The sequence below is a fragment of the Triturus cristatus genome, chromosome 7 (genome assembly GCF_964204655.1).
Source record: "Triturus cristatus chromosome 7, aTriCri1.1, whole genome shotgun sequence".
Classification (NCBI taxonomy): Eukaryota; Metazoa; Chordata; class Amphibia; order Caudata; family Salamandridae; genus Triturus; species Triturus cristatus.
Genome location: NC_140590.1, coordinates 323,201,575 through 323,228,915, shown reverse-complemented (window position 1 = coordinate 323,228,915; position 27,341 = coordinate 323,201,575). Strand labels below are relative to the sequence as shown.

Below are 27,341 nucleotides of genomic sequence, written 5' to 3'. Positions count from 1 at the left end.
CAATATCCGGTTTCGCCACCGCCACTGCGGTCCCAAGAAAACGTTTATCGGCCTGAGGACCATCCAGGCCATCAAACACACCCAAAATCAAGCGTAGTGGGTCATGAGGAACCACCCACCCCAAGGTCTGTGTAAGCTCTAGTTTCACACCCGCCCAGAATGTCGCAATGGCGGGTCACTGCCAGACCATATGGTAAAAGTCAGCTGGGGCATAGTCGCACCGTGCGCAAGTCGGGGAGGGCCGCAGTCAAGCTCTATACAAACGCGCAGTAGTTAGATATGCCATATGCAAATAGTAGAGTTGAATTAGGCGCAGTTTGGAGGAGGTCATCAAGGTCTTAGGGGCCATGAGAGCAATGGGCATATTCTTAACATGCGTGTTGCTACGTTCTGTAGAAAAATGGATAGTGCGTCACAAAGGTGGTGGTGTACTACAGTAAAAGGATTGTTATATTTTGCAGCACTTCTCTGCCATACATTGCTAAAAATATCCAATGTAGAAAACAAGCTTTGTTTTTTTCATAGTAAACACATCTCATTGCCTTACACCTCCTACAAGACATTACATTCAATTTGAAATTCTAAGCACATTTGTTTAGCAATTAGAAGAAATGTGACCTCAATGCCTGATGCCTTCTTTCAGACGTGATAACTACTCAATTTACAATTACACTTAACAGTTTATGCTGTTTTACTTCTTCTACTAGTTTCTTTTTCATTATCGGCATCTGTTGCGATTGGATTTGTTTTGCCATTTTTGGTCCAATGGCCCTATTTTCAATTGATTTGCATTGTAACCCGATTACATGTTAACTTCTTAATTCATTCCAAGAAGAGGTGAAAGGTCAGCAGGAATACCAATCCATTCAGGAAGGAAAGAAGCCTCGTACCAGAATTGTTTGAGGTAAGGGGAATCAGGCAAGGTGAAATTAGTGAGGTAAATAGTCTCCCCACCAGCGAGGTAAGCTGTCCAGTAACCAAAGGTGCCGATGGTCATGATGGTGTGATTACAGTGAGCGAGGATTGCAAAGTCTCTTTTGGGTGATGACTCAACGCCATCACCAGCGAAGTAGACATCTCCTTTGGAGGCATTGATGTTCTCCTTGCACCACTTCATATCATTACTGGCCACCACAAAGACTGTTTTTTGGTACTTAATCCTGAAATAAGCCATGGCCTTGTTGATGTATCCTTTATCCGCTACCACACCTTTTCTGTCCCTAGGCATGACCACAACATAATCTCCCCTACGAATGTGCACTCCGACGTAGTTCACATTCTTCTGTGAACCCCGTAGTTTCGCCAAGTACCCATTAACTTCCTTCTTGATAGAATTATGGAAGGTGAATTCTCTGCGGATCTCATCTCGGATGTGGTGATAGAAGGTCCATGAATTTGGGCAGCCGGTGAACCTCACATACTGCCGCCCTTCAATGTGCTTGCATCTCTCGGACATTCAGTCTTGGACCCAAATATCCTGCCAAGGAATCTGCTTTTCATGGGCCTCACTCAAGTGTGGCAGAGTGATCTTAAAAATGGGGCCTAGCTTGCAAACCATATCCGGCACTACCCAGGCCCTCTTGCCGTGAAGTTTGGTTAAAGCATACAAGGTTCCATACTCGCCCATCTGGTTCCCCAAGCGGTTATTAGCATTCACAGGTCAGACCTCGTCAGGAAGGACTTCAGAGTCATTACAGACACGAACTTCAGGGACGTTATCTCCACATCCTAGGCACCTGAAGACGATGTTCAACGAGCGATGTTGCAGTTGAAAGAAGCAATAGGATATGATGGCAACGCTAATCAGGAACCCAACCACAACAATGAGGCGATTTGATGTTTTCAGCTTCATGTGTCCTCCTTCTTTGAATCCACAGTTGCTAATCTGTAAGAATAACAAAGAAAATAAACGGTGTTTATAACATTACTAACACCACTAGTGGCAAAACAAACTCACATATACAGTCCTTTTCCAAATTACTTTTCCTCCATGCAACAGAATGCCAGCACCCAGAAGCACACCAATGTTGCATACTCCACTGGCATGGAAGGGGAACACTGTATTTCATCAAGATATTCCTTTCCAATAAGTCTGCTCAAACAAAGTTTGAGCATCATCATTGTATTCTAAATTCAGAAATGGAAGGAGGATTGGTGCAGGTTAAGTTCAATGTTAAGGGCTGAATGGAAAATACCTACGAATATGACTTGATCGCAAGAGATGTATCACAGAAATTCTTGGTAAAGTAGGTGAAATCAGAGCTAATGATTGCCAGCCTACTGAACGTACAGTCAGGTTTTCTAGACACACCATCTACATCAATGCATTTATCAGTCAAAATAATACAAACAATGCATACAATTATCAGGGGATAAGCTTGTAACTTACAAAGCATACTCACACATCTTTACAATGTGGAGGCACAAATTATATTCCATCGTACTGACCTCCTCAATAAGCAGTGGAAAGGTGTAATACTGTGGTAAATATATATCCCAGAAATATTGATGTAGGGGGGGTATTTGTAATTGCGAGCACAGAATTGACAATGGAGTGTTCCTGCACTAATTTTCACGGTGGTAAAGGGCTCAATGGACTAACTATGCAACATATTTAAATCTCAACGCACTTTTCAATTAAGAGACAGTGAACATTTTGTAATATTGTCCTTATGGGCCTGATTACAAGTTTGGCGGAACAAAATGAATGCATGCTTTAATGCATTACTTTCACTCAGCCTGATAAGTACTGGTTAGATTTTTCAGCACCTAGGCCCAGATTTACTAAGATTTGGTGCAAGATTATTTTTGTGCTGGAAAGCACACCTTCCTGCAAAAAACAATTTTCACTTGACTTTTACTCTTTCTACGTGCACTGTAAAAAGCAGCACATATAGAAAGAGGAAATATTGAGAAGAAATACAGATATTTCCCCTTGTTATACCTCTGTTGAGATGGCGTACCGTTTTGACGCATTCCCAAGTTTACTAGTCTTAGTAAAGCCAGAAATGCGGCACAAACTATGGATGGGTGAGTGGAAACACCCACACTCCATCTATGGAACACCTTCCTAACTCAGAGTAATGGAAGGTAGCTGATTATGCTGCCTTGCGTTATCCTAGATATACTAAGATACGCAGAGCCTCGCAAGATTGCTTTGCGCAGCTTAGTAAATCTGGCTTACAGGCTTACTTTGCATGTTGTCACCTAACTTGACGTAAGGGCAATGCAGACCCTTAGCAAAGCTGGGCCCAAATCTTACTAGGTGTGGATGAACCTGATCCAATTTTGTGGGTCAGTAAATAGGCCAGTATATGCATATGAGACATTGACTGAATTCAAAGTCTCATATGAATTTGCTATACAGACAGTGCTTCCTCCAACTTGAAGGATACTTTACCTGCACCCCTCTTCACCCTCTACCCCACGCACTGGCCCCTGCATACATTAGTTGCATGGACTAGTGGATCGTGTGTGATTGTATGACTAGAAAATTAGTCCCACACTGTCATTGTCCATTCCATAGGATTTTACACATAATTCCACTGCTAGGTGGAAACAGTAAATTTGCATGTGGATTTACCTCAGACACAGTACTGTGCAACTCGGAATCAGGACCTATGTGAGTTCTTCGTCAACCTGCTTTGGCAACACTAACTGCAATATTATGGAATGGAATGGAATGGAAAGGCATTTCTAAAGCGCATGGCTACTCGAGAGCATCCCAGCGCTAGTAGCGTTGCAGTTCCAACTACAAACAGTCTTAGGCGAACAGATACATTTTAAGTTGCTTTCGGAAGGTCAAGTGTTTAGGTTCCAGGCGGATATTAGTGGGTAAATGGTTCCACAACTTTGCAGCATTAAATGAGAAGCGACGTCCTCCGCTTCGTGTTCTTCTTATTTTTGGGACTACCGCCAGTTGTTTATTGTCTGACCTTAGAGATCTCTTGGGACAATAAGATTGAATAATGTCTCTGATAGTGGGAGGGCCTTTGCCTGAGAGTTCTTTATGCATGATACATAGAGCCTTAAATTGGACTCTTTCTTGGATGGGTAGCCAATAGAGTGATGCCAATGCAGGCTTGGCTGAAAGGCATTTGGGAGTGTTCAGAAGCAAACGTGCAGCGCAGTTTTGCACTATCTGTATTTTTTTTTATAGTTGTGAGTGGTGCTCCTAGATATAGAGCATTAGCATAGTCCAGGCACGATAAAATCATAGCTTGAACCAGTAGCCTTCTGGCCGAGGAAAGTAGCAGGGGAAGGATCTTTCTTAACATCCCAAAGCAACAAGCTGCCACCTTACCAGCTTGCTCTTTAAAAACTAGCTTATGGTCTAGCCATACACATAGACTCTTAATATGGTCCTTTGGGGAAGGAGGTGTCCCCAGACAGCTAGGCCAGAAGGACCCTATACTCAACGAGGTGGAGTTGACCAAAGCATAAGCTCAGTCTTAGCTCCATTTAGCTTTAAATAAGAGTCGTCCATCCAGCTTGACACCTTTTCAAGGCATAAGGCTAGTTTCAAGCCTGTGTTCTCTTGTTGATTAAGTGCAACCACCAACTGGGTATCATCAGCGTAAGTGATGATCTGAATGCCAAAAGGTGTGACTATGTCTGCTAACAAACTCATGTAGATATTAAATAGAGTGGGGCTCAGGGAAGAACCCTGAGGAACCCCACATCTAAGGGGCATTCGCTTGGAGGTAATTCCTTCGTAGACAACAAAAGATCTATCCTCTATGAAGGACTGCAGCCATTTTAATGCTGTTCCTGCCACTCCGATCCTCCTCAGTCTTTGAACCAACAATTGGTGGTTTACCGTGTCGTAGGCTGCGCTGAGATCCAATAGAATGAGTGCAGCGCAGCCCCCTCCGTCTAAAATTTTCCTTAATTCTTCTACCGCTATCAGGAGTGCAGTTTCTGTGCCATGTTGTGGTCTAAATCCATTCTGTGAAGGATGGATATGAAAGTTGTTTTCAAGAAAGGAGGAGAGGGTCGAATTTACATGCTTCTCAGCTAGTTTACTGATTCCTGGTAATAAAGAGATAGGGCGATAGTTGGCCAGTACGTCCGGGTCAAGGTTAGTTTTTTTTTAGGAGTGATCTAACCATGGCCTGTTTCCATTGACAAGGCACTATTCCCGTTGCTAAAGAAGCATTTATCACATTTAGAACAACCGGGGATACCGTTTCGGTAATTAGGTTTAAGATATTAGGGGGAGCGGCGTCTGACGGTGCTCCAGACTTGAGCTGGCTTAGAAGTCCTTGGAGGGAGGACAAATTTCAAGGAGGGATAACCTACAGCAACTGCTCTCCATCTTGGGCTATCTCGTCAGGTAGCAATAAGGTATGTGGAGCCATCACTTGAGGGAAGGAATTATAAATGGCTAGTATTTTATTGGAAAAGCATTCTGCCATTTCATTGCACCAGTTGGGAATGTCTGCAAAGGTAATGGGAGGCACAGGGGGGTAAGGAGAGACTTTACAATCCGGAAAATTTCACGTGGGCAGTTTGTCGACAAAGTGATTTTTTCCTCATAGCAGAAAGCTTTGGCTGCCTATATTTCTATTTTATAGATCTTTATAGCCTCTCGATACTTACTTTTATTAATTGCAGAGGGATGTTTCCTCCACATTCTTTCCAGCTTTTTGCTGGATTGTCTAAGCTCCCTAAGTTTGGACGTAAACCAAGTATTTTGGTTAGATCCTGGTTTGTCATAAATCAATTTGTTTGGTAAAATCTTGTCAAGTGATGACTAGCCAATTAACTAAGTTTTCATTCGCGGTGACTGGATTAGTTTCAAAATTGGGAACAGAGTCTTCTAAGATAGTCACCCAGGATTTTGTGGACAATTTCGACCAGACCCGCACAAATTTGCTGGTTTTTCCGGCCGGAGCGATTACCTCATGTGCTGTCCAGGAAAATGGGATTAAAAAATGGTCAGTCCACGGTACTGGGATAGGGTCCTTAACCAGAAGATCAGGAATATTTGAAAAGATAGGGTCCAGTAAGTGGCCTTTACAATAAGTGGGGCCTTTGACTAATTGGGTAAATTGAAGCATCTCCAGACCTTCTACTAGTTCCACTCTAGGTGGAGATAAAATGTCATAAAATTGGAGATTAAAATCTCCTAAGAGGGTCAAGTTGGGGAGGGAACTGGCTAAATTAGCCACAGTATCAGGGCGGTCTTTACAAAAATTGCCTAAAGCACCTGGAGGTCGGTATATTAAAATCACTGAAAAGGTCCTGACGTGAGAGATACTTAAGGTAAAATAAATACTTTCGCAATCTGGTAGAGGATTATTAGTGGAACGACAGTTAAATTTATTTTTATATATAATGGCTAGTCCACCTCCTCTACCTGTGTCACGATCCAGCCTCAGTATTACATAGCCTAGAGGGAGTGCTTGGACAATCATAGGATCAGCCTCATTATTCAACCAAGTCTCTGTTAGAAAGAGAACATCTGGGCTTTCCTCTTCAAGTAGGAGGTAAATTTCCAACGAATGTTTAGATAATGAGCGGCAGTTCAATAAAAATATTTTAATAGCCTCTGTAGTAGGGTGAACTGAGGGTGTTTCGAGCGAGAGGCAAAATTTAAAACCACAGGTGTGACAGTGCCTGAGACTGTTTGGGGACATTGTGTGTAGGCACTTATTTCTTGGCGCTCCTCTGAAGGAGTTGAGTTGATCCTTGGTATAAACAATATTATCCCTGATAAAACCAGCAGGGGTTCTGGCCCCTGGGCCCGGTCGGGCGCGGACAGGCGCAGACGGGCTTGCCTTCGGCAGGTCAGCGGTGCGCCCGCTGCGTGCGTCTGCTGCGCGGTCGCGTCATCAGCTCTTTTTGAAGGCCAGGGGAGCGTGTCAGCGTTAGGAGTCTAGAGTGCTGACCTCAGGCTCTCCCGTTCGCTAAGCCCAGGCCCACCGGAGCATTGAACACAGCTCCTTTCAGTGCGAGGGTAAAAATGAACACAGTCAAAATTATGTTTTAAAATAGTACCACGTCACACTTAAAAATCCAATTAAAATTACCACCCCCTCGGAGGAACACGCAATAGCAGCAGGAATGTCTAAAAGTGTAACTGATTGTAGTTAGAGGCGCCGCAGTCTCAACGGTATTTTCTCTGCCAGTTCCAGGCACACATTTTTAGAACCCTCTTGTGTAGGGTATATACTTGACCCTATCTTCTCAGCCAGCAACAGAGCTCAGTGCACCCACACCAATGAGATCACCTGGACTGACCACCACTGCGTCCACTACATCATCTCGGAACCACTCAATACCACCGCCACAGAGACAAGGCACAATTGGGCAACAATGGACCAATGCCCTTAACTCCCGTCCACCCATCATCATGGGAGATACAGAACAAGCAGCGGAAAACTTTGTGAAGTGGCTAACGGCAAGCGCTGACGAAGTTGCACCGAAGAAACCCACCAAGCCCAAGAAATGAACACCACACCAACACTTGTTCACAGAAGAACTGATAACCCAGAAACGTGACTGCAGACAGAAGGAAAGAAGACGGTGCACTGTGGTGTTTGGGCCCTAGGCCCTCATGCTAGTAATGACGGACACAGGACACCTGGTTAGATGGTGGGTTAACTGGCCCCGAGCACGTGCGCTCGGCCTCTTTTATTAGCCTAGTCACCTGACCCAGTGACGTAGGTGGTGGGTGGGTGTAAAGTGTATTACACACAACGTGAACACTAGAACGTGTCCAATGCTAGGACACTACATTCCTCCCAATCTTTAATAACAAAAACCCGGAGTCAAATGTCCAACCTAGGGGAGAAAGAAATATATATACAAATGTACTACAGTGACTAACTTCTGCAGAGTCGCTCACGCTTCAGCGGCCTGGAGTCACCGACGATGTTCTTCCTGTCGCGGACGATGTTCTTCTTGTCGCGGACGATCACCAGTTCACTGTGGCACCAGTCATGGGTGCTCGATGGAGTTAGTCTGTTTGACGGCTCTGCCTTGAAGTTGCTCTCACAGTCTTTCTTCGCTTTACATTCTTGGCGACAAACGCAGTTGTTGAGTTCTTTTGGTTCAGCGCTAGATGTTGCCATTTTTCTTTTTAGTCCAGTCCTTTTCTTTATCTGTGGCGTGTGTTCTGTTTTGCAGAAAGACGGGTCATTCGCAAGACACCCCTCTCACCAGGATGCCCCTCTCACAGGTGTTCCCCTGCCACGGGATATCCTTGAGGCCCTCTTCCTCAGATCTGGCCTGGGTTCAGTGTCCTGTATCGTGTTACTCCCATGCCGATAAGTACGGGTGTGGAGGAGACGGCAGGTCTCACCTCAGATGCCGCAGTCAGACCTGGAGGGTAGCTGTTGGCTCCTGTCTTTAGCACGCGAAGTCTTCATCCTCCTGAGACCTTTGCTGAAGGGCGGCTGATGACCATCTCTCGTCGCGGGGATACTCTCTCTCACCGGCATCCCTGAGGCCTTTGCCCCTGAGTCACCACGGCTGGCATTGACCAGTGTCCGTGTAACCCCAAAGGTGGGTGTTTCGAATGGTCCGGCCTGCTCACCTCTGCAGATCCCAGGTGTGCTGAAAGCATCATCAAACAGATGGTCTTTTCTCCGTGCCACGGATGTTCGTTAGGACTTGCGCACTGTGTTCTGACGCTTGTCACCTTCCTTGTCTTTGAGGTGTGAGTAGTCTTGCCACACTCTTCTCTCTGTCCTTGTCTTTGAGGTGTGAGTAGTCTTGCCACACTCTTCTCCTTGTCCTCTATTTCTTTCTCCGTGAGGATGTCATGTCACTCTGACTTCTTCTCCTTCTTACAGTGGCAACCGTGCCACTCAGGTCTTTCTTTCCCCTTCTTCTTTAAGTGGCAGACGTGCCACTCTGATGTCATCTTCCTTCTTGTAGTGGCAAACGTGCCACTCAGATATCTTCTTTTCTTGTGGTGGCAAACGTGCCACTGCGATATCTTCTTTCTTCTTAGTGGCGGACGTGCCACTCTGGTCTCTTCGCTTCACGACCTACTTCGGACCGTTCCTGGTCTCCTCTTATCTGGCCAGGCTTCTCCATGCAGCGCGCGCACTCTGCACGTGTTCCCCCTGGTCTTGTCCTCGTCCGAGAACACTCTCTTCATCTTCCTCAGCATTCCGAGTTAGGGTCGTGACCTTCTCTTCATCTTCTCCTTTTCACCAGTTACTTCGGTTGAAGTTCGTGGGGCCATGCTCATGGTCCGCTTCGTTCTTCTCCCTTTCACCAGTTACTTCGGTTCTTCTTGAGCTTCTTGGACCACTTGTCGGTCCGCGCTGCCGATCGCTGGCAGGATATCTTCGGTCTTGCGTCAGACCTCTTTGTGCAACTCCTGGCGAGTCGGCTTCTTTGGTGCGACCATGTGGCAGGTCGGCTGGGCCTTTTGGGGTGCGACCATTTGGCTGGTCGGCTTGACCTTTGTGGTGCGACCGTTTGGCAGGTCGGCTTGGCCTTTGTGATGCGACCATTTGGCTGGTCGGCTTCACGAGGTGTGTCACGTCGTGTGAGTACCTGTGTCCGCTGCCTTGTCAGGCGCTGGTGCGTGCTACTCTTCGTACCGTCGTGGTACATCTTCAGTGTAGCGTTGCTCCTAGTATCATGATCACTTGAGGTGGTGGCTTCTTGGCGCCACTGGGTGTTGCTCTGCATCCATGGCCGCCAGTGTCGGATACTTGCTGCGCCCATCCTCTTCAGTGGGTTCCTCTCCTGTAGGCGCTGCAGTGTACCTTCCGCGTCCGGCGTACATCTGCACTGAGTCCGTTTGTTCTCTCTCGAGGGTTCTCTCCACTTGATGCGGCGACAGCGCAGTCCTCGCTGGGGTGGATGTGGCTCGACACCGTTCTTCTTTCTTCCTCCTTGTTGCTGCGGGATGGCGCTGCATCCCTGTGGCACACTGTCTCTTCACCCTTGCAGTTCTGTGCTTCTGTCGCGTTCCTGCGCTTCTGGCACATTCCTGTGCGCCTCCGTCGCATTCCCGTGCGCTCACCATCGCGCCTCCGTCAGACCTTGCGGTACGTGCCTTGCTGCCTCTTCTCCCTTGCCGTCGGTGTCGCTGCTGGACTTCCTTGGCTTGCTGTAGGCTTGTTGGTTTCTTAGTGCTGCAGTACCACCAGTGGCCACTGGGTGGCAGTGTTGCTTTTCTTTTGGCTTCAGCAGCAACCTTCTGTACTGCCAGAACTCTATGCCTTGTTTTCCTTTCCTCCATTTCCCCAGGCTCCGGTAGAGTGCAGAGGGCTGGAGGGGAGCTGGAGCCAGGCAGACCAGTGAAGGGCAGGACAGGAGCTGAGCAGCAGGTAAGTCTCTTCATTTATTTGTGTACTTAAGTTTGTTGAGAGGCATAGGGGGGCACAGGCACTGATGTGAAGCTGCAGGGGTTGGGGCACTACTCTGTGTGTGCGCGCGTTGGAGGGGGGGGGGAGAAGTGCTCCTTCTCGCTGCGGGTATGCTCCGCTTTATGTCATCAGCTACATGGAGGGTGCAGGCGCCTGGGCTGGTTAGAGGGTGAGGCAACACTCCTTTTGGGCATCGTGCCATCGCGCACATGGTGTGAGTTTATTTTCGGCAGCGCTGGCCACTTGCTGCTCTGAAGGCGCTGCTGGGGGACCCACGAGGTGGGGGCATGATCCGGATGGCCGGCGGCGGCCATTCTTTACTTTTGACATCGCCCTCCCTGCCCGCGGCAGCTTCCTGCAGTCCTCGCGAGGCAGGGGGGTGTGTCGGCAAGCTTGTTCCTATGCGGGGTAGGCACCCGCCGGTTCCGTTAGTCGGGCTCTGCTTCCGGGTGAGCTCCGCTTTATTTATTCACCTTCTCCCCCTTCGCCGCTCTCTGTGCATGCCACGCTGGGTGTGCCTTTATTTTATTTCCTCTGCACTGTCCGCGTCGCGGGCCAGGCAGGCCTCGCGCTCGTCCCCTTGATTTAGTTAGCGCTCCGATCCGCGCCTTCGCCCAACACGTTGCTCTCCCCTCATTGGCGGCGCTGGCCGCCTGCGGTCGCATTCCGCTGCGGGTGGGCTCCGCTCTCCATTGTCTCTTCGTCCCGCCCCCGCAGCCGGTCACCTAGCATCACGGACCGCGCGGGGGGGGGTGCTGCTGGTGGCGCTTTGCTATCGCGGCGGGGTAGGCTCCCGTCCGCTTCATTTGGTCCGGCGCTCCATCCAGGGCTCACCTTATGCCCGGCTGGGCTTTTCACGCGGGTGGGCTCCGCTTTTACTTGCCGTTGGCGGGCCTCCTTCGTTCCGCGGGTGGGCACCGCGTGTCACACGCCTCTTGCGGGGGTCGCAGCCGATGCGGGTGGGCACCGCTCGGCTTGCCTTATCACCGGGCACTTCCGGGCACAGCGGCAGGTCGGGGTGGGCACCCGACTTCCACGCTTCGACTCCGGGGCACTGTGCTTGCCCGCGGCGGTGCTGTGGGCTCCGACTCGCCCGGCTGTCTTCTCGGCGCGTCGCGCCTTCCTGTAGAGGGGGGGTGGCCTTAGTGGGATCACTCCTCTCCCCTTCACGAACAGAAGGGCTGCTGCGGCACGCTGGGGCTCACAACCCTAGGACACTACAGTGCACCAGTAAGACATTTGAGGACAGAATATGCTATAAAGATGCCCTAAACTAAAACCAACATCTCTTGAAGAGCACCAAGAAAATCGCCCTACCCACCTGAATCAGGGACAGCTCCAACAACAGCAAGGGATGCTTCAACATAGTCAAGGAATTTACCAACCCCTCGGCAACTGAAAACAACATCACACCCTCGCAAGCTCTCTGCGACACCCTTGCAGATGTTTTTTTTACAGCAAAATCAACACCATCTACCAAGACTTTGCACCCCAACCCCTACTTAGGACAGCATCACCCGCATCATGCTGACCGACGTACACCCACACCAGCTCACCTCATGGAACATCCTCTCTGGGAAGGAAACAGCATACATAATGAGATCCATCCACTCCAGAGCCCCAGCAGACCCCTGCCCACACCACTCATTCAACCTCTGTAGTCAACCCATCAGCAAAGAACTCACCAAGGTCCTCAACTCCTCTATCACTACATCCCACTTCCCCCTGAAATAAGACATGTTGATGTAAAGCCGCTGCTGCAGAAGTCATCCATGGACCCAGGGGATCCTAGGAACTACCGACCCATTTCCCTGCTCCGTTTCACAGTCAAGGTCATCGAGAAAGCCATCAACCTCCAGCTCTCTAGTCATCTGGAGAACGACAACCTTCTGGACCCCTCCCAATCAGGCTTGAGAGCAAACCACAGCACAGAGACAGCCCTAGTCGCAGCCATGGACAACATCAGAATGCTGTTAGACCACAGAGAAACAGCAGCCCTCATCCTCCTTGACCTCTCAGTAGCCTTCGATACCGTATTCCACAACACAGTGTTAAACAAATTCCAGCAGATCAGAATCCAAGGACCAGCCCTCAAGTAGCTCACAGGAAGAATGCAGAAGAATCCCACCTTACTCCTCACTCCCAAAGAACATCACCTCAAGGCTCATCACTTAGCCCAACCCTCATCAACGTATACATGATACCCCTGGTAAACATGGTCAAGAGCCACCGACAACATCATCTACTATGCCGAAGACACCCAAATCATCCTTTGCCTGAACAATGACCCAGCGACCATCAGGACAAGTTCCAAAGATGCATAAAAGATATGGCTGTCTGGATGAACAAGAACTGTCTCAAACTCAACACCGATAAGACAGAGGTACTCATCTTCAGGAAAGGAAACAACACACTCTGGAACAACAAATGGTGGCCACCTGAGCTGGGACCAAACCTATCTAACACAGTTGCAACCTTGGCTTTATCCTCGACAGCCAGCTATCCATGAAGAAGCAGGTAAGTGCCCTCTCCTCAGCTTGCTACCTCACCCGAATGCTCAGGAAGGTCTCCAGATGGCTCCCACTTAACACCAGGCGAACTGTCACGCATGGTCTCATCACCAGCAGAGTAGGCTACAGAACTTCCCTCTACATAGGAATAATAGCCCAACTTATGACAAAACTCCAGACTATCCAGAAGACAGCAGCCAGACTCATCTTGGACCTCTCTTACTTACAGGGCACTACACAATGAGGTACCGGCATACCTCAACAATCGAATGAACTTCCACCAACCTACCAGGAAACTCCGCACTGAATCCCACTCCCTAGCAAACACCCAACACATCTGCCAGACGAACAGTGGAGAACGCTCTCTCCATCTCTTCATTCTGTCCAAATGTCAGAAAGTCCATTACAAATCCCATGGCTTCATTTACAAGTCCTTCTTCTACATGTAAATTTTGATGTAAAATGACACAACAATTTTTACACAGCTGTAAATCTTTCCCCAATTTTGCTGTATGTGAAACTGAATTTCCATCTGTTGTAATTTGGCAGCTAAAGTTTTACTTATAGGTATGTTCAGTCCACCAGTCTCTACTTTATCTTTACAAGGAAGATGTACAATTTCTTGTTTTTCCAAGTGTTGCATTTGATAATTTAACTGAGAACATTATTCAACAGTTAGCATTAAACAAACCGTGGGATGTGATTGTGAAAGAAGATAATGCATAACTTCAGCTGGTGATGAAGGTTAGGAAACAATTTAGTTCTATTTCGTTACCTCAGCATAATCTTTCCTTCTTCTGTCACAATGCCAAGGTGAATGTCTTTCAGTTTATGTTAGCGTATTCTTCATTGTTAGCTTGCCTTATATTCTGTGTTAGTTCTCTATATGTGAAATGTAACCAAATATTGGCATTGCCTATACTACCCAAACAATTCGGACTTTGTTTCTGCAAATGATTTTGGAAAATGATTTCACCTTTTACAGTTGTTAGTTGTAGTTGGAAACCCATATCTCTACAGGGCTCATTCTGTCATGGTGCCTTTTTCCTCTACTACCAGATTGGGATTCCCCCGTCCCTCACTAGGTGCCCGGCTGGGCCCTACATGAGTAAACTCCTTTCCCCTCACTTTTTTGGGGTGTGCACTTTATCAATCTGGCACACATTGATCCTTGATCCATGAGACATCACTTATTTCAAGATCCTGTTGAGACCCCCTTCTCTTTACGGGGCTGAAGTGTCATAGACTATCATCATAACAAGCCATTTCCGGCTTCTTAACGTTTAAAGGAGGCTATTGTAGGACATTGCCCATTCATAAATATAATTTTTGTATATTAAGAAACCCCTATTGTATGGTGTATTGTGTCACTTATTTTCCCTGGTTCTTCTCAGATGGGATGGCAAGCACAATTGTTTTTTCAATACAGACATTATTATATTTTTCTGCGCAAAACAGTATTTGGGCTCTTTATTGAGGTGTGTATATGTTTCTCTTTCGATATCCTATTTTTCAGTTTGAATTTGTCATTGTACATATACATAATTTATTCATACATTATCCACAAGAACCATTTTTTTTATTTAATATAATCCAGTTGGAGCAGTAGCTACACAAGATAAATTAGAGGTCGTTTTTTATTAACATAAGCAGTAATTATTTTACGAAGAAAGCATTCTCCAGATCCTGCTTCGCTGCCAAAATATTGTAATAGAGGTTCATAACAAATGCTACATTTACATAATCCATTTTCATGTTGAAGTCCATGATCTACTGATTGTTTAATAGCTGTATATATTTGTGGTTGTTCAGTATTTAATTGAAAGATAAAGTAATTCAAATAATCTATGTCCTTTTTAGGTCTCGGGACCATCCGGTCTGCCGAAGGCAGAACCGGAAGTCCGGAGAATTAATGTTTTGGAGAAGAGGGGCTTGAACCCGCCCCTCTTCTCTCCTCTTCTCCATTGGCTGGCCTCTTGAATGCTGGCCAACCATTGGAGAAGAGGCTTTGTCTCTCCGAACAGGCCCCGTCCTTTTCGGATTCGGGGGCGTGTTTTTTGCTACTTTTCTCATTTTCTCCTCCAGCCAATGGCAAGAGGAGAGAAAAGAAAAACACGCCCCCGAATCCGAAACCACCGCTGCGTTTCTCCGAGGCATTTCTGCTTCGCCTCGGAGAAAGGCGGAGGCGTTACACACATTCGTGGTTTGTTTGGGGGTGTGTTGACATTTCCTTGTTTAGTTTGCCAGAAGTTAGTCAGTCTTCCTCATTGGGAATGAAGAACGTTGAAGGCCGTACCCGGTGAGAAAAATGCATCACTATTTACACATAAACAAAGCCTCCGTTAAGTAACACAGCCAGTATTCCGCCTGATGCATGAAAGCTGGACAGAAACGGTTATTTTCCTTCACATCTGCCTCCCGCGCGCTCTTTCATGCAAATCACGGTTGCAGCCGCAAACATCGCCATGTTAGACTCAGTGTCAGCTTTACTTACACAGACAATAAACGAGAATTACTGCAGCGGTGGAAGCTTTCATTGCATACACACAGTAGGTCTATCACGGGCATCAATGGTGTAAGCTTCCCTCACATACACAAGATATGCATAGCACGGACAAGTAGGGACTGCGTCCTTTACATTCAGAATATGTAGGCAGGGATCCAAGTGTGTGTGTGTGCGTGCGCGCGCTTTTGTACTCCCAGGTCACGTCCTTGCTGAATACCTCAGAGCACTCAGCATCACGTGGACACACATCTGCACCTTGCTCCCTCACCTCAGTCACTTATTCAATTCCGAAACTGGACGTGAGCGTGCCTGGGAGGGGACTGTTGGAGAAGGAAGGGTGCTGTCGATCTGGAATAAAATATTTATTCAAGGCAGCTCAGGAGGTCAGCTACCTCTGCGCCCCTCCAACTGTAGGCGCCCTGGGCTGGGGCCATGCTCGCCCAAAAGCCTGCCCTGTATATAGGTCTGGGTAACGCAAATGTTATTTTCTGCTAAATGCAAAACAGTTTTGTATGCAAGCTTCTCTCACACTAAAGGTAGAATAGAGAGGGCCGTATTCCAAGCTTCTTTCACATCCAGATTATATTGGTCTTGGTACTAGCAGTGTAAGTGTTCTTTTCATAAAAACAGAGTGCAATGGCAATGCAAGCTTTTCTCACACACTAAAGGTAGAATAGAGTTGGGGGGAGGCACAGTGCACATCCAGAATATATTGGCCTGGATAGCACCACTGTAAGTGTTCTTTACGTGCAAAACAGAGTACAATATTAGTGCAAGCTTATCTCTCACACTAAAGGTAGAATAGAGTTGCCACAGTGCAAGCTTCTTTCATATTCAGAATTTATCGGTCTTGGTAACACCAGTGTAAATGTTCGTTACATACAAGAAAAAGTACAACTGCAGAGCAAGCTTCTCTCACAGACCAAATGTAGAATGGAGGTGGACGCAGTGCAAGCTTCTTTTACATTCAGAATATATTGGTCTGGGTCACACCAGTGTAAGTGTTCTTTACATAAAAACAGAGTACAATAGCAGTGCAAGCTTTTCTCACACACTAAAGGTAGAATAGAGGGGGCCGTATTCCAAGCTTCTTTCACACTCAGAATAACTGGTCTGGGTAACACCAGTCTAAGTGTTCTTTACATACAAAACAGAGTACAACAGCAGTGCAAGCTTCTCTCACTCACTAAACAGAATAGAGGGGGCCACAGTGCAGGCTTCTTTCACATTCAGAATATATGTGTCCGGGTAATAGCAGTGTAAGTGTTCTTTACATGCAAAGCACAGTACGAAAGCAGTAGTGTAAGCTTCTCTCTCATACTACAGGAAGACTAGAGGGAGCCACAGTGCAAGCTTCATTCACATTCAGAATATATGGGTCTAGGTAATAGCAGTGTAAGTGTTCTTTACATGCCAAACAGAGTACGAAAGTAGTAGTGCAAACTTCTCTCTCATAGTAAAGGTAGAATAGAGGGGGCAACATTGCAAGCTTTTTTCACATTCAGATATTTGTCTGAGTAATAGCAGTGTAAGTGTTCTTTACATGCAAAATAGAGTATGATAGTAATGCAAGCTTATCTCTCACACTAAAGGTAGAATAGCAGCAGTGCAAGCTTCTTTCACACTCAGAATATATTGGTCTGGGTAACACCAGTGTAAATGTTTTTACATACAAAACAGAGTACAACCGCAGTGCAAGCTTCTCTCACACACTAAAGATAGAATAGAGGGGGCCACAGTTCAAGCTTCTTTCATATTTAGAATATATTGGTCTGGGTAACACCAGTGTAAGTGTTTTTACATACAAAACAGAGTACAACAGCAGTGCAAGCTTCTCTCACACACTAAAGATAGAATAGAGGGGGCCACAGTGCAAGCTTCATTCACATTCAGAATACATTCGTCTGAGTAATAGCAGTGTAAGTGTTCTTTACATGCAAAATAGAGTATGATAGTAGTGCAAGCTTATCTCTCACACTAAAGGTAGAATAGCAGCGGCAGGTGTGTGTGTGTAGGTGGCTCTATTTGTGTGTGGGTTGCTCTATGTAAGTGGCTCTGTGGGTGGCTCTGTGTGTGTGTGTGTGGCTTTGTGTGTGTGGGTGCAAATGCAATAGGTCTCGCATTTGAGAGTGATTAAGCTATTGACATTGTAAATAACAATGCCGTTTCTTTAAATCTTTTAAAAACAAAAACATAAACAAAAATAATGTCATGAGCAATGCCAATAGCTCTAACTTTAACAATGCCGAGACCGTTGCATTGTAAATGCTTGTTTACTTTGCTCATTGCCTTTTGAACCTTGTCCAAGAAAACCACAGCATCAGTATCAAGAGTTGGTTATCCAAGTGGGTCACCAGTCCTGGAAGTGAATATCACTTGATGCAGTATTACGTTTAATTTCTGCCCCAATATTATTCTCTTTCTCTATTTTCTTTCCAACATTTGTGTGTCTGAAATTGAGGCAATTCAATGCCATTTTATAAATAATAAATGCATCCTCATAAGCTTCAACGGGACCTATAATTCATTTTTAGGTCGATCATCCGAGATCTCATGTATATACTTTTTAGGTCGAGCATTCGAGACCTCTTGTATATACTTTAGTATATACTTATATACTGCGGACTTACAGCTATTCATTGGCTTGAGTCAGTGTCCTTTAAAAATCCTTGCTTGCCAGTGGTCAATCCGTCCTATTTGTCCCTCTTATTCGTGGGTTGTTCACTCCTATGGAGCAATTCCTCGTTACGTGTAGCCTTCCACTTGGCCCAGTATAGCAGCTGTAAAAGGGACTACTTTTTTCTTTTTCTAGGAACATTCACATGAGCACTGGATGTTTTAAGTCACTCCAGCTTGGACTTCTGTTTGTGTAAACAGGGCTGTAATTCTTTATCTTCACACATTTGCTGTGCTGTCCCAAACCCACCCCAGATCACTTGTTTACTTTTCTATCTGTAACTTCAAAGGGAGAGCCCTAATTACCAGGTCAATTATGTCTGCAGCTTTCTCTTCTGGCTAATAGCATTGCCACATGCTGGCTGTCCCCACCCCTTTACCTCCCACTTCCAGGGCTGCAATTCATGCGCCCGCTTCCATCTGCCCCTTCTACCGCAGCACTTCCCTCGCTGCTGCAGGTGATGCCCCCCACCCCGCCACAGCCTTGATTTAACGTGTTGTGGTGTTAAGTAAACCTTTCTCTTATGCCTGAGTCTTGTCTCGCCAGCCAGTCTGGCTTCCGCTGCGCTTGATGTTTGGCTGGCGCACGCAGCGGAAGTCACGTGACTGCAATGCTGTTTGTTTGTTTGCGCAGACTAGAGTTAAGTCACTGATGGGCAGCGGGCGGCAGTTATGTTTCAAGGTCCAGTTTTCATCCGCAGGTCTCACTACCGCTGGTGCCTCTCTCATGGGGATCTGCGACCGGACAAAGCTTCTGGAGACTCGTCGTCGTGCACGACAGGTGACAGCCATTCTCCGGTCTTTAATGGGACTGGCTTCTTCAAAATGTACGTCAGCCTAAGCCTGTAGCTCACTGCCCTCCTCGGGCTGTGCTGGAGTGGTGCTGTGGCAGGATAGCCACTCATACACCCTTTCCTGCCCCCAACCCTTCCTCGTTTGTAAGCCCACGCAGTGTTTAGGGAACTGGAAGGCAGTTCAGCACTTTTATGCGCTTTGTCACCGGTCAGCTCATCAAGTCAGTCACCCAACAAAATGTTATCAATGACAGTTTATTAAATTCTGTCATTGCGTCTAGCACAATCTAACTGTGCAGTCAGAATGAGACCCCAGGATGCAGCCGAACAGCCCTGCAGAAAGCAGCCACCTGACTGTTTCCGCCTCTCAGCCGGGAGCCACGTCCTCCTCTCCATACATAGTTGATTTCTCTCACCCCGCACCCAGGACCCGTTGTCACTCCACACAGGGCCGACTGTGGGCGGGGAACAGCCATTACAACGCGGGTTTTACCACGTGTTGCTATTACATAGCATGCGTTACAACGCATGCGATGTTACAGCGCGTGGTAAAACCACGCATACCATTACATCGCTGGCGCTTTTACAACGCATGCGATGTAATGTGGCGGCTATCCAAGTAGTTGTGAGGAAACTCAGGCTGTTTCCTCACAACGAAGTGAAGCAAGCAGGAAGGAGGAAGCAGGATCAGACGGCGACGCTGGAGAGGAGAGAGGTAAGGGGGTTTGCGCTTGGGGTGGGAGTTAATTGTTTGGGTTTAGGGTAGTGTAAAAGTACTGTTCTATGTGTTTTTTTTTTATGTTTTAGTGTGTTTTTGTAGTGTAATGTAGTGTATTAGGGTTTAGGGTAGTGTTGTAGTGATTTAGGGTAGTGTTGTAGAGTTTGTGTAGTGTAGTGATTTAGTGTTTTAGGGTTTAGGGTAGTGTAGTAGTGTTTGTGTAGTGTAGTGTTTTTTTGGGTTTAGGCTATTGTCGATTTTTTAGGGTTTAGGGTAGAGTAGTAGTGTTTGCGTAGTGTAGTGTTTTAGGGTTTAGGGTAGTGTAGTGTTTGTGTAGTGTGGTGTTTGTAAGGTTTAGGGTACTGTAGTGTTTTAGGGTTTAGGGTAGTGTAGTGTTTGTGTAGTATTTTAAGGGTAAAGGATAGTGTCGTTTTTTAGGGTTTAGGGTAGAGAAGTAGTGCTTGTGTAGTGTTTTACGGTTCAGGGTAGTGTTTGTGTAGTGTTAGGGGGTTGTGTAGTGTAGTGTAATGTAATTGTAGGGAGAGGACTGGGGCAGGGAAGGGTTGTGTAGGGGTAGGGTAGTCACTTACCTTCCAAACTAACCACGAATATAGCTTTACCACGCATGCCTTTGCGTTGTAATGGCATGCGTGGTAAAGGCATATTCGTGGTAATAGTTTGCGATGTAATGGCATGCGATGTCATTGACATCACGTAGTAATACCCGCGTTGTAATGGCATGCGTGGTATTACTATGCGATGTAATGACATACATTCACTGTGGGCTTCAGACATCAGGCTCCCGCACTAAACATCCCACATACACAGTTTCTTAAAGGGAAGCCTAAAAGGAGTTTGCCTCCTGCCTGGCATTTCCCACACATACCAGTTGGCATTTCCCTTTCGGGGTCTAGGGCACATTAGTAAACCCATCTCTGCCTGTCCTTTCTCTCCTGTGCGCGCTGGTGTCAAGTGCACAACGCTAATAGAAATGTTGTATTTCCTAAATAAAAAACAAAGCTCCAGAGATGTTATAGTTTGAGTCTGCTCCTCATCATCGCATCGACATCGTCTGCCAACGCTGCTCGGTTGGCACCTTGTTGCAAGCCTCATCTGCCTCCCCAACATGCATCCTCAGAAGGCCGCCCCTAAGGTTCAACCCACTGCGTATCCAGCCCTTCTCTTCATCCATGCTAACTAGACCCTTATGAAAACTGAAGAACCCTGGCTGAGGCCACATTCGATACCCCCGTCACCCCTCTCCCAAAAGAAACCAGCCAGAATGACAAACAACCGAACTTTTCCCACGAGGCCTCTTCTAAGGTATTTTCACCATCCCTCCTAGGTATTGCTGTGAATTTTCCCAATGCCAACAGTAGTGGTGAGAGAGACGCTAAAGGCAGGAGCCAAGCTCAACTGTACCGGCCTGGCTCTGTCGCAGCTTCACGTCTTCTTGCACCCACGATCTAAAACGAGCCGAGCTTTAATGTGGTTTATGTCTGCCACTCCCTCTCTACACCCAAGGTCTAAAAACAAAGCACACACCTAGTGTGTGAATTGTATAATGTGAAGCCAGAAATCCTTTTGTCTTGAAAAAATGTGTGATCCTTGGCAAATGTATTATAGAGGCTCCTGATATATAATTCCAGGATGTGCACTGTACAAAAATAACCAGTTGTATTAGGGTGAAACACTTCCGCCAGTTAAAGAAATGCATTTTTAGTTTTAAAAAGACTTTCATGGTTTCACATGATGATTGTTGCATTATTTAAATGCCAACTATTTTTACGGTTCGCCTCCTGTTTGGCATCTTAAAGGCATGCTAGACCCTAGGCTCGGTTCTCTCTGTTGATTTCCTGGCTCGACCCCCTATAGTCATCTGTGTGACTTTGAGCTATTGGGGGTTACACTGTCAGTAGTAAGCATGCCCGGACGTTTAGTGCTGTTTCATGTAAGTGTGAGCCTTCCATTTACTGTGTATTCATTGCTGCCTGCCGAAAAACGGCAGAACCATCTACAACCTGTGACTTGAGGTTGGTTTATAGCTCGAGTACAATTGCCGCAGTCGCATGTGAATAGACTGCGTTGCTTTGAAAGTTCTTATGTGTGTATATTTACTACTCAGGATCAGTGGCGGCTGGTGACATTTGAAAATGGCGGGGCGTAAAAGTGCCCCATAACAAAGTCGCGTCAAAACGCACTCTCAAAACGACCCAACGGCCGAGCCCATCAGATGATGGTACGTAAACTCAAACTCCACTACACGCACCTTACACCCTCTGGCATCACTGCCACGTGTAGGCGCTGTGCCAAATCCGTACCTACACAAGGGGAGCATCCCCACGGCTCTCACACGATGCCCAATGCTCCCCCCGCAGGTTACACCACTATGAACATGCACTCTACCAACCATGGGAAGCCTCTTCTAACCGGACCAGAACAGTGCTGCGGAGCCACACAACACAAGTGCTGTGAAGCGCTATACAAATACTGAAAATTGAATGCGCTGAAGTAGAGCAGGCGGCAGTGCCTAGCAATTGGCCTTTACATCTACATAAAGATATGTATAGCATAGCGTGCAGAAAGCGTGGCCACTCTTCATCGTGTATGTACCTCACCCCATAAGTGCACAAGCAGCTTGTATCAGACTTAACAAAGTGCACGGGCATCACCTTCACTTGATGTATTCACAAGGAGGGTGACAGACACATAGAGAATGAGCACGCGAAGGACGGTTTAGTGAAAGGAGTGTGAACATACAGGAATGTGAGAAAATGAGACAAAAAAAAGAGTATGAGGGGACTACGGGGAGAGGGAAGAAAGGGAAGAGGAAGTAAAAAAGGACAAGGTGGCAGTGAGTAGTGAGCGAGCACTGAGAGGGGTGTCCGCGGGACTGAGGCAAGGTGGGAAAGATCTGCGGGGATGGAAGAGGCGGCATAGGGGGACCCACAGGCGGGAGCGACAGAGGGGGCAAGTGAAAGAGAAGACGGAGGCGCGAGGACAGGCGCTCCGCCGTAGGAGCTGGGGAGGAAAGGCAGCCAACAAGCGCCTGTGTGTCAATCCCCGGGAAGCGAGAGGCAGGATAGATGCGGGCACAGCTCCTGCCATCAATATCCTCTAATATAAATGTCAGTGATGCCATTTTACCCACAGCCATTTCCCACACTGCTGATTACATTATCGTATAATAGAGGGGAGCCGGTCTCGCTTCTTTCTCTCTTAACCCTCCTCGCGGTAATGTGTCAATAGCCTGCCTCCATGAAACAAGTCAATTTTCTGCAGGCTTGGCAGCGGAATAAATCTGCCGGCTATCTGGAGAGCCCGAGATATTTATATACACTCTGCCCGTGTGTCCTCAGCAGAATTGAATGATTTTCAGCCCAGACTCAATAAGGGGTGAATTTAAAGCAGTCCCTAAGCCTGCCTCCCAGTAACTGCCTTTACACGTTTATTTTCTTTACCTGTACAGAAAAAGAGAGAATTATATGTGGATTTATATGACAAGTGTGCCTACCAAACAGTTTAGGGAAAGCGTAGTAGGGGGGCCGGAGTAAAGAGTGACATTTAATGCTCGCTCTGTGACAAGGAGAAACTAACGAGTTCGTTTTATGATGAGGGCTTCTTCATTAAATATGAACATTAGTCAGAGGATATAATTTTACTCTATACAGCGTCTATAGGTTACCCTAAAACCAAAATTAAAAAACACTTACCTGACCGCCTCTTCTCCTGGTCCGCGTTGGCGCCTCTCTGCCCCTTCAAACGGTCCGGAACACCACGTCCACGTGACGTGACGCAAGTGACTGCAACCCGGCCCTCAGCCAATCCTGGCGCTGCAGCAGCGCCAGGATTGGCTGACGGCACCGCCTACTCCTCGCCCGCCGCCTGCCCATTTAGGAGACCGAGGGGCTCCTAATGGGCATGCGCAAGGCAGCAAAAATACAAGTACGCATGACTGGGCACGGAGTAAAAAATTAAGCTCCATGCCCACTCATGCGCACTTGTGCTGCCTTTCCCAAAGGCGTATGACAATGATGTCAGTCAACATGACACCGGACCGCCCACGGTCCGACGTCATGCTGACTGACATTCACAGAGGGAGGACTCGGGAGCGGTTGCGGACATTCACAGACTAGTCACAGAGGAGGGAGCTGCAGCTGCGGGCACGGCGCGGGCGGGGGGGCTACGCCCCCACGCCCCAATGGACGCACCGCGCCTGCTCAGGATTAACCTAGCGCACATTCACATTTACCCGCGCGCAAGCAGTCGTGGCAGCAAAATATTTTAATACGAGGAAACAATTTAACACCACCTTAACTGCCGGGTATTTGTCTCTTAAGTCACATGTCCACGAGATGCACATATTCTGGGTATGGTTGCCAGAATCTAAATGTTTTCTTCACGTTTATTTATGGAGCTATATACACATGTACCTTGCAAGCAGTGATTGGACTGCTTCACAGTACATGATCACAAATGTCTTTTACCCGGTCACAAGTGTTTACCGTTAAGTATGGGTAGCTTCTTGAAGCAACCTTTAACCATTAATGCGTATTTTATCATTGCCGTACAGGTAAACCCATCGGCCCTGCTGAGAGATGCTTTCTGTTAAAGAGGTATGAAGTTTGCATGTACCTCACACAATGGATTCTTATCAGTGGTCCTAGTTATGAGTGCAATGTATTTGGTAATAAATATCTTTCAGATTTTGACACAGTGAAGCATATTTGGGCATTTTTCCATAAAGTGCTAAAACTATAGGGGCGCCCTAGTAGGTTTGTATGAGGTTAGAAGTTGAGTAGCTGTAATATTGTGCTTCCTTATTTATGTTCATTTACTTGTCTCCTTTTAAGTGCCATGGTTATTGTTTAAGTAGCACCATGGCAATAGAATGTGATGTGTGGTTAGCAAGTCAGTTGCACCTGACTGCTTCCAGCTGATGGATGGGACATTTCCTTCTTCTGAATAAACTTAACTTTACTCATCTATTTGAAGAACATTCTTGATTTTACACTGGCGACGATGGTCTGAAACCTACCCTGCGTATCCAGCTCTTCATTTATATGGATTTGTCCCAACATCAAGAATTTTTTTTTTTAATGAGAAGGAAGAAGATATACCTTCATTTTTTCTGCTCTGTTCTACAAGGAAACTGACAGCTTTCAAGTGAGTAGTAATTTTCTAAAACTTTGTGAGCATCGCCACATGCCTCACTCTGACAAACTTTAATTTTGAGGTTTAAGGGTTGGGAGGCTTCGATGTGGGCTCCTTTGGAGTGTTTGGAAACTGTTTAGCCTTTGTCTTAATTTGGCTTTGACTTTCTCACTGAAGATCATCTGTCTACAAGTGTTTCCTTTCAAACGTAGTTACAGCAGCGCCTTGATTTTCTATTGGTATTCAGCCTATTCGATACTTTGAATGTAAAGAACACTATTCATCTTTATTTTGAAGAGAGGACCGATGCCTTTGAAGTTGTTTTGGAGAAATGTACATGTTGTTTGAAGACGTTGAAAGGCTTTTGTCATGGCTCTAATTGTCTTGGGATGCGCTTTATAATCTTTATTAGCGCAACGTTTGAAGAGTTTGTGTGTGGCCAAACAAGTAGGAAACCCTACTCCTGTGCACGTAAATAAGCTACTTCTATGCACTCAAGTCTTGAAACTGTTACTTGTGGTTGGTGAAAATACGTGAGATTTAATCAACTTTAATTGACTACGCTTGGAGCTAATTTTATTGAGACTTCGAGATCATTTTTTTGTTTTGTTGCTTCTCTTCATTGTTGGCGTATTTCAAGATTCAAGCGCCCAAGGTTTTCGTTGGCATCTTTAAATTTGCATGTTTTGAACCCCAGCTGCATTATATCTACCGTTGCTTCCCTCGTGTACAGTTTTAACTTCATCAAGCCTTCACATATTAAATATCAACAACTCCGCCAACCGTTTCAAACTCGCATGTTTTCTTACCTGTTGCCATGTAAGGCAAGTGTTCCATATCTACTGCATCAGAAGCCTTCATCGTCGCAATTCTCTCTCCCACAATGCTCGGAACTCGTCATTCCACAGCGCTGCGTGTACGTGCGTAACATCATGTGAGTGCCATTTTTTACTTATTCTCATAAACTGATTCAAAGAAGACAGGTTTGTGGCTATTTCAATGGTTTCCTCATCTTCGATGCCACATCTTTAAAACATTTCCAAGTAAGAAACACTCTCGGTATAAAAGGAGGATCCTTAAAGACTTGGGGGCAGATTTACAAACCCCTTGCGTCACTTTTGCGTCACTTTTCCCATGTTAAAAGTGACGCAAAAGTGGTGCAAGGGGCTTGTAAATCTGCCCCTTAATTCTTCACCTTTGTCTCATCAATTGAAACTCTCGTAGGAACGCTTTGCATTGCATTATCCCAAAACGCCATCTAGTGGTTGCTTGTGATAATATATATATTTTTTTGTAGCTTGTTTTTAACAATCTCTTTCTTTTCAGCTTGAAATACGAGTCAAAGACTGTGGTGTTTTATGACATTATTGTTGTATTTTGTGTTGATAAATAACTATTTTTTTAGGAGGTTACCACATTTAAACACAGTAGTTAGGTTTACATATTTAAGCTATTGTAATTATTGTTCACTAGTCCATGTGTAAGAGTATCTCTCATTGCATTGTCTTTAAATTTAACCTTACATAATTACTTGCAGGTTAAGTATAAATTTCTTACGTCTAACAAACTGTTAAAATGCAAAATGTTACTACCCCACCGTTCTTTCTTTCAACACCAGGTGATCCGCCCATAAAGTGGAAGAAGTGGAAAAGGGTGTTCGAAAGATACTCTAAGGTGTGTGGTACCAACTTAAGTGCAGAACGAAGAACTGCTCTCTTACTACACTCTTTAGGGCCCGAAGGACAAGAAGTATTTGATCATCTTCCTGACATAAATGATCAAGCATTGAATGAGTATGAAATTTGCATTCTAAAGTAGGACAGACATTATTTACCAAAAGTAATTACCATCCTGGAGAGATACCATTTTGGTCGTAGGACCCAAAATGAAGGTGAAACTGTAGAAAATTACATCACGGCTTTGAGGAAATTAGGCTCAGCTTGCAAATTTGACTCTTTGCTAGAAGTGAGAATTAGGGACCAATTTATGCTTGGTTGTAATATTCAAAAAGACAGAGATGACATCTGGCAAAAGGATGATCCTTCTGTAGAAGAAGTTATTAACATAGCTAAGCAAATTGAGCACTCATTAAAGTGTGTTGAGATTATCACTAAACATGAAAATAAAAGTGATACAATACATGAGGTTAAAACCTTTTCCAATGGAAAAGGCTCTGAAAAGAATTTCAAACCTGGTAGTAGCAATTCACACTTGGCTAAAAAATCTAGTTTTTAAGTTAAATGCTTCCGATGTGGAAATTTTGGTCATTTAGCCAATGACAAGAAATGTCCTGTGTTAAAAGCCACATGTAGTAATTGTAAGAAAGTTGGGCATTTCACCTCAGTTTGTCATGCTAAAAAAAATAAGGTGAAAGTGAGTTCTGTGTCTCGATAAGAAATCTCAGATAGTGATTCGGACTCAGAAGTAGACTGCGGACAAATTGTGTCACAAGTGTCTGATAGTGATAAGAAGGGGCCCTTTGATGAGATTTTTGTGGAAGGAATGTCTACTCGGGTGTTATTTGATTCTGTGGCAAAAATAACTATTGTATCTAGACACTTCTACACTCATCATCTAGAGGGTAAAGTCAAGATTTTGAAAGCTGATATCAAACCTTATGCATATGGTGGAGAACCAATCAAGCTC

At 45.9% G+C, this 27,341-nt stretch overlaps 1 pseudogene across 1 annotated transcript; it reads right to left on the bottom strand.

Moving 5' to 3' along the window:
- LOC146809573 (galactoside alpha-(1,2)-fucosyltransferase 2-like) lies at nt 1-25,630 on the bottom strand (annotated as a pseudogene). The gene is made up of 2 exons (XR_014965566.1): nt 25,505-25,630; nt 1-1,885 (listed from the first exon to the last, which is right to left on the bottom strand). The product of XR_014965566.1 is annotated as a galactoside alpha-(1,2)-fucosyltransferase 2-like (transcript).
- Nucleotides 25,631-27,341: the final 1,711 nt, after the last annotated feature.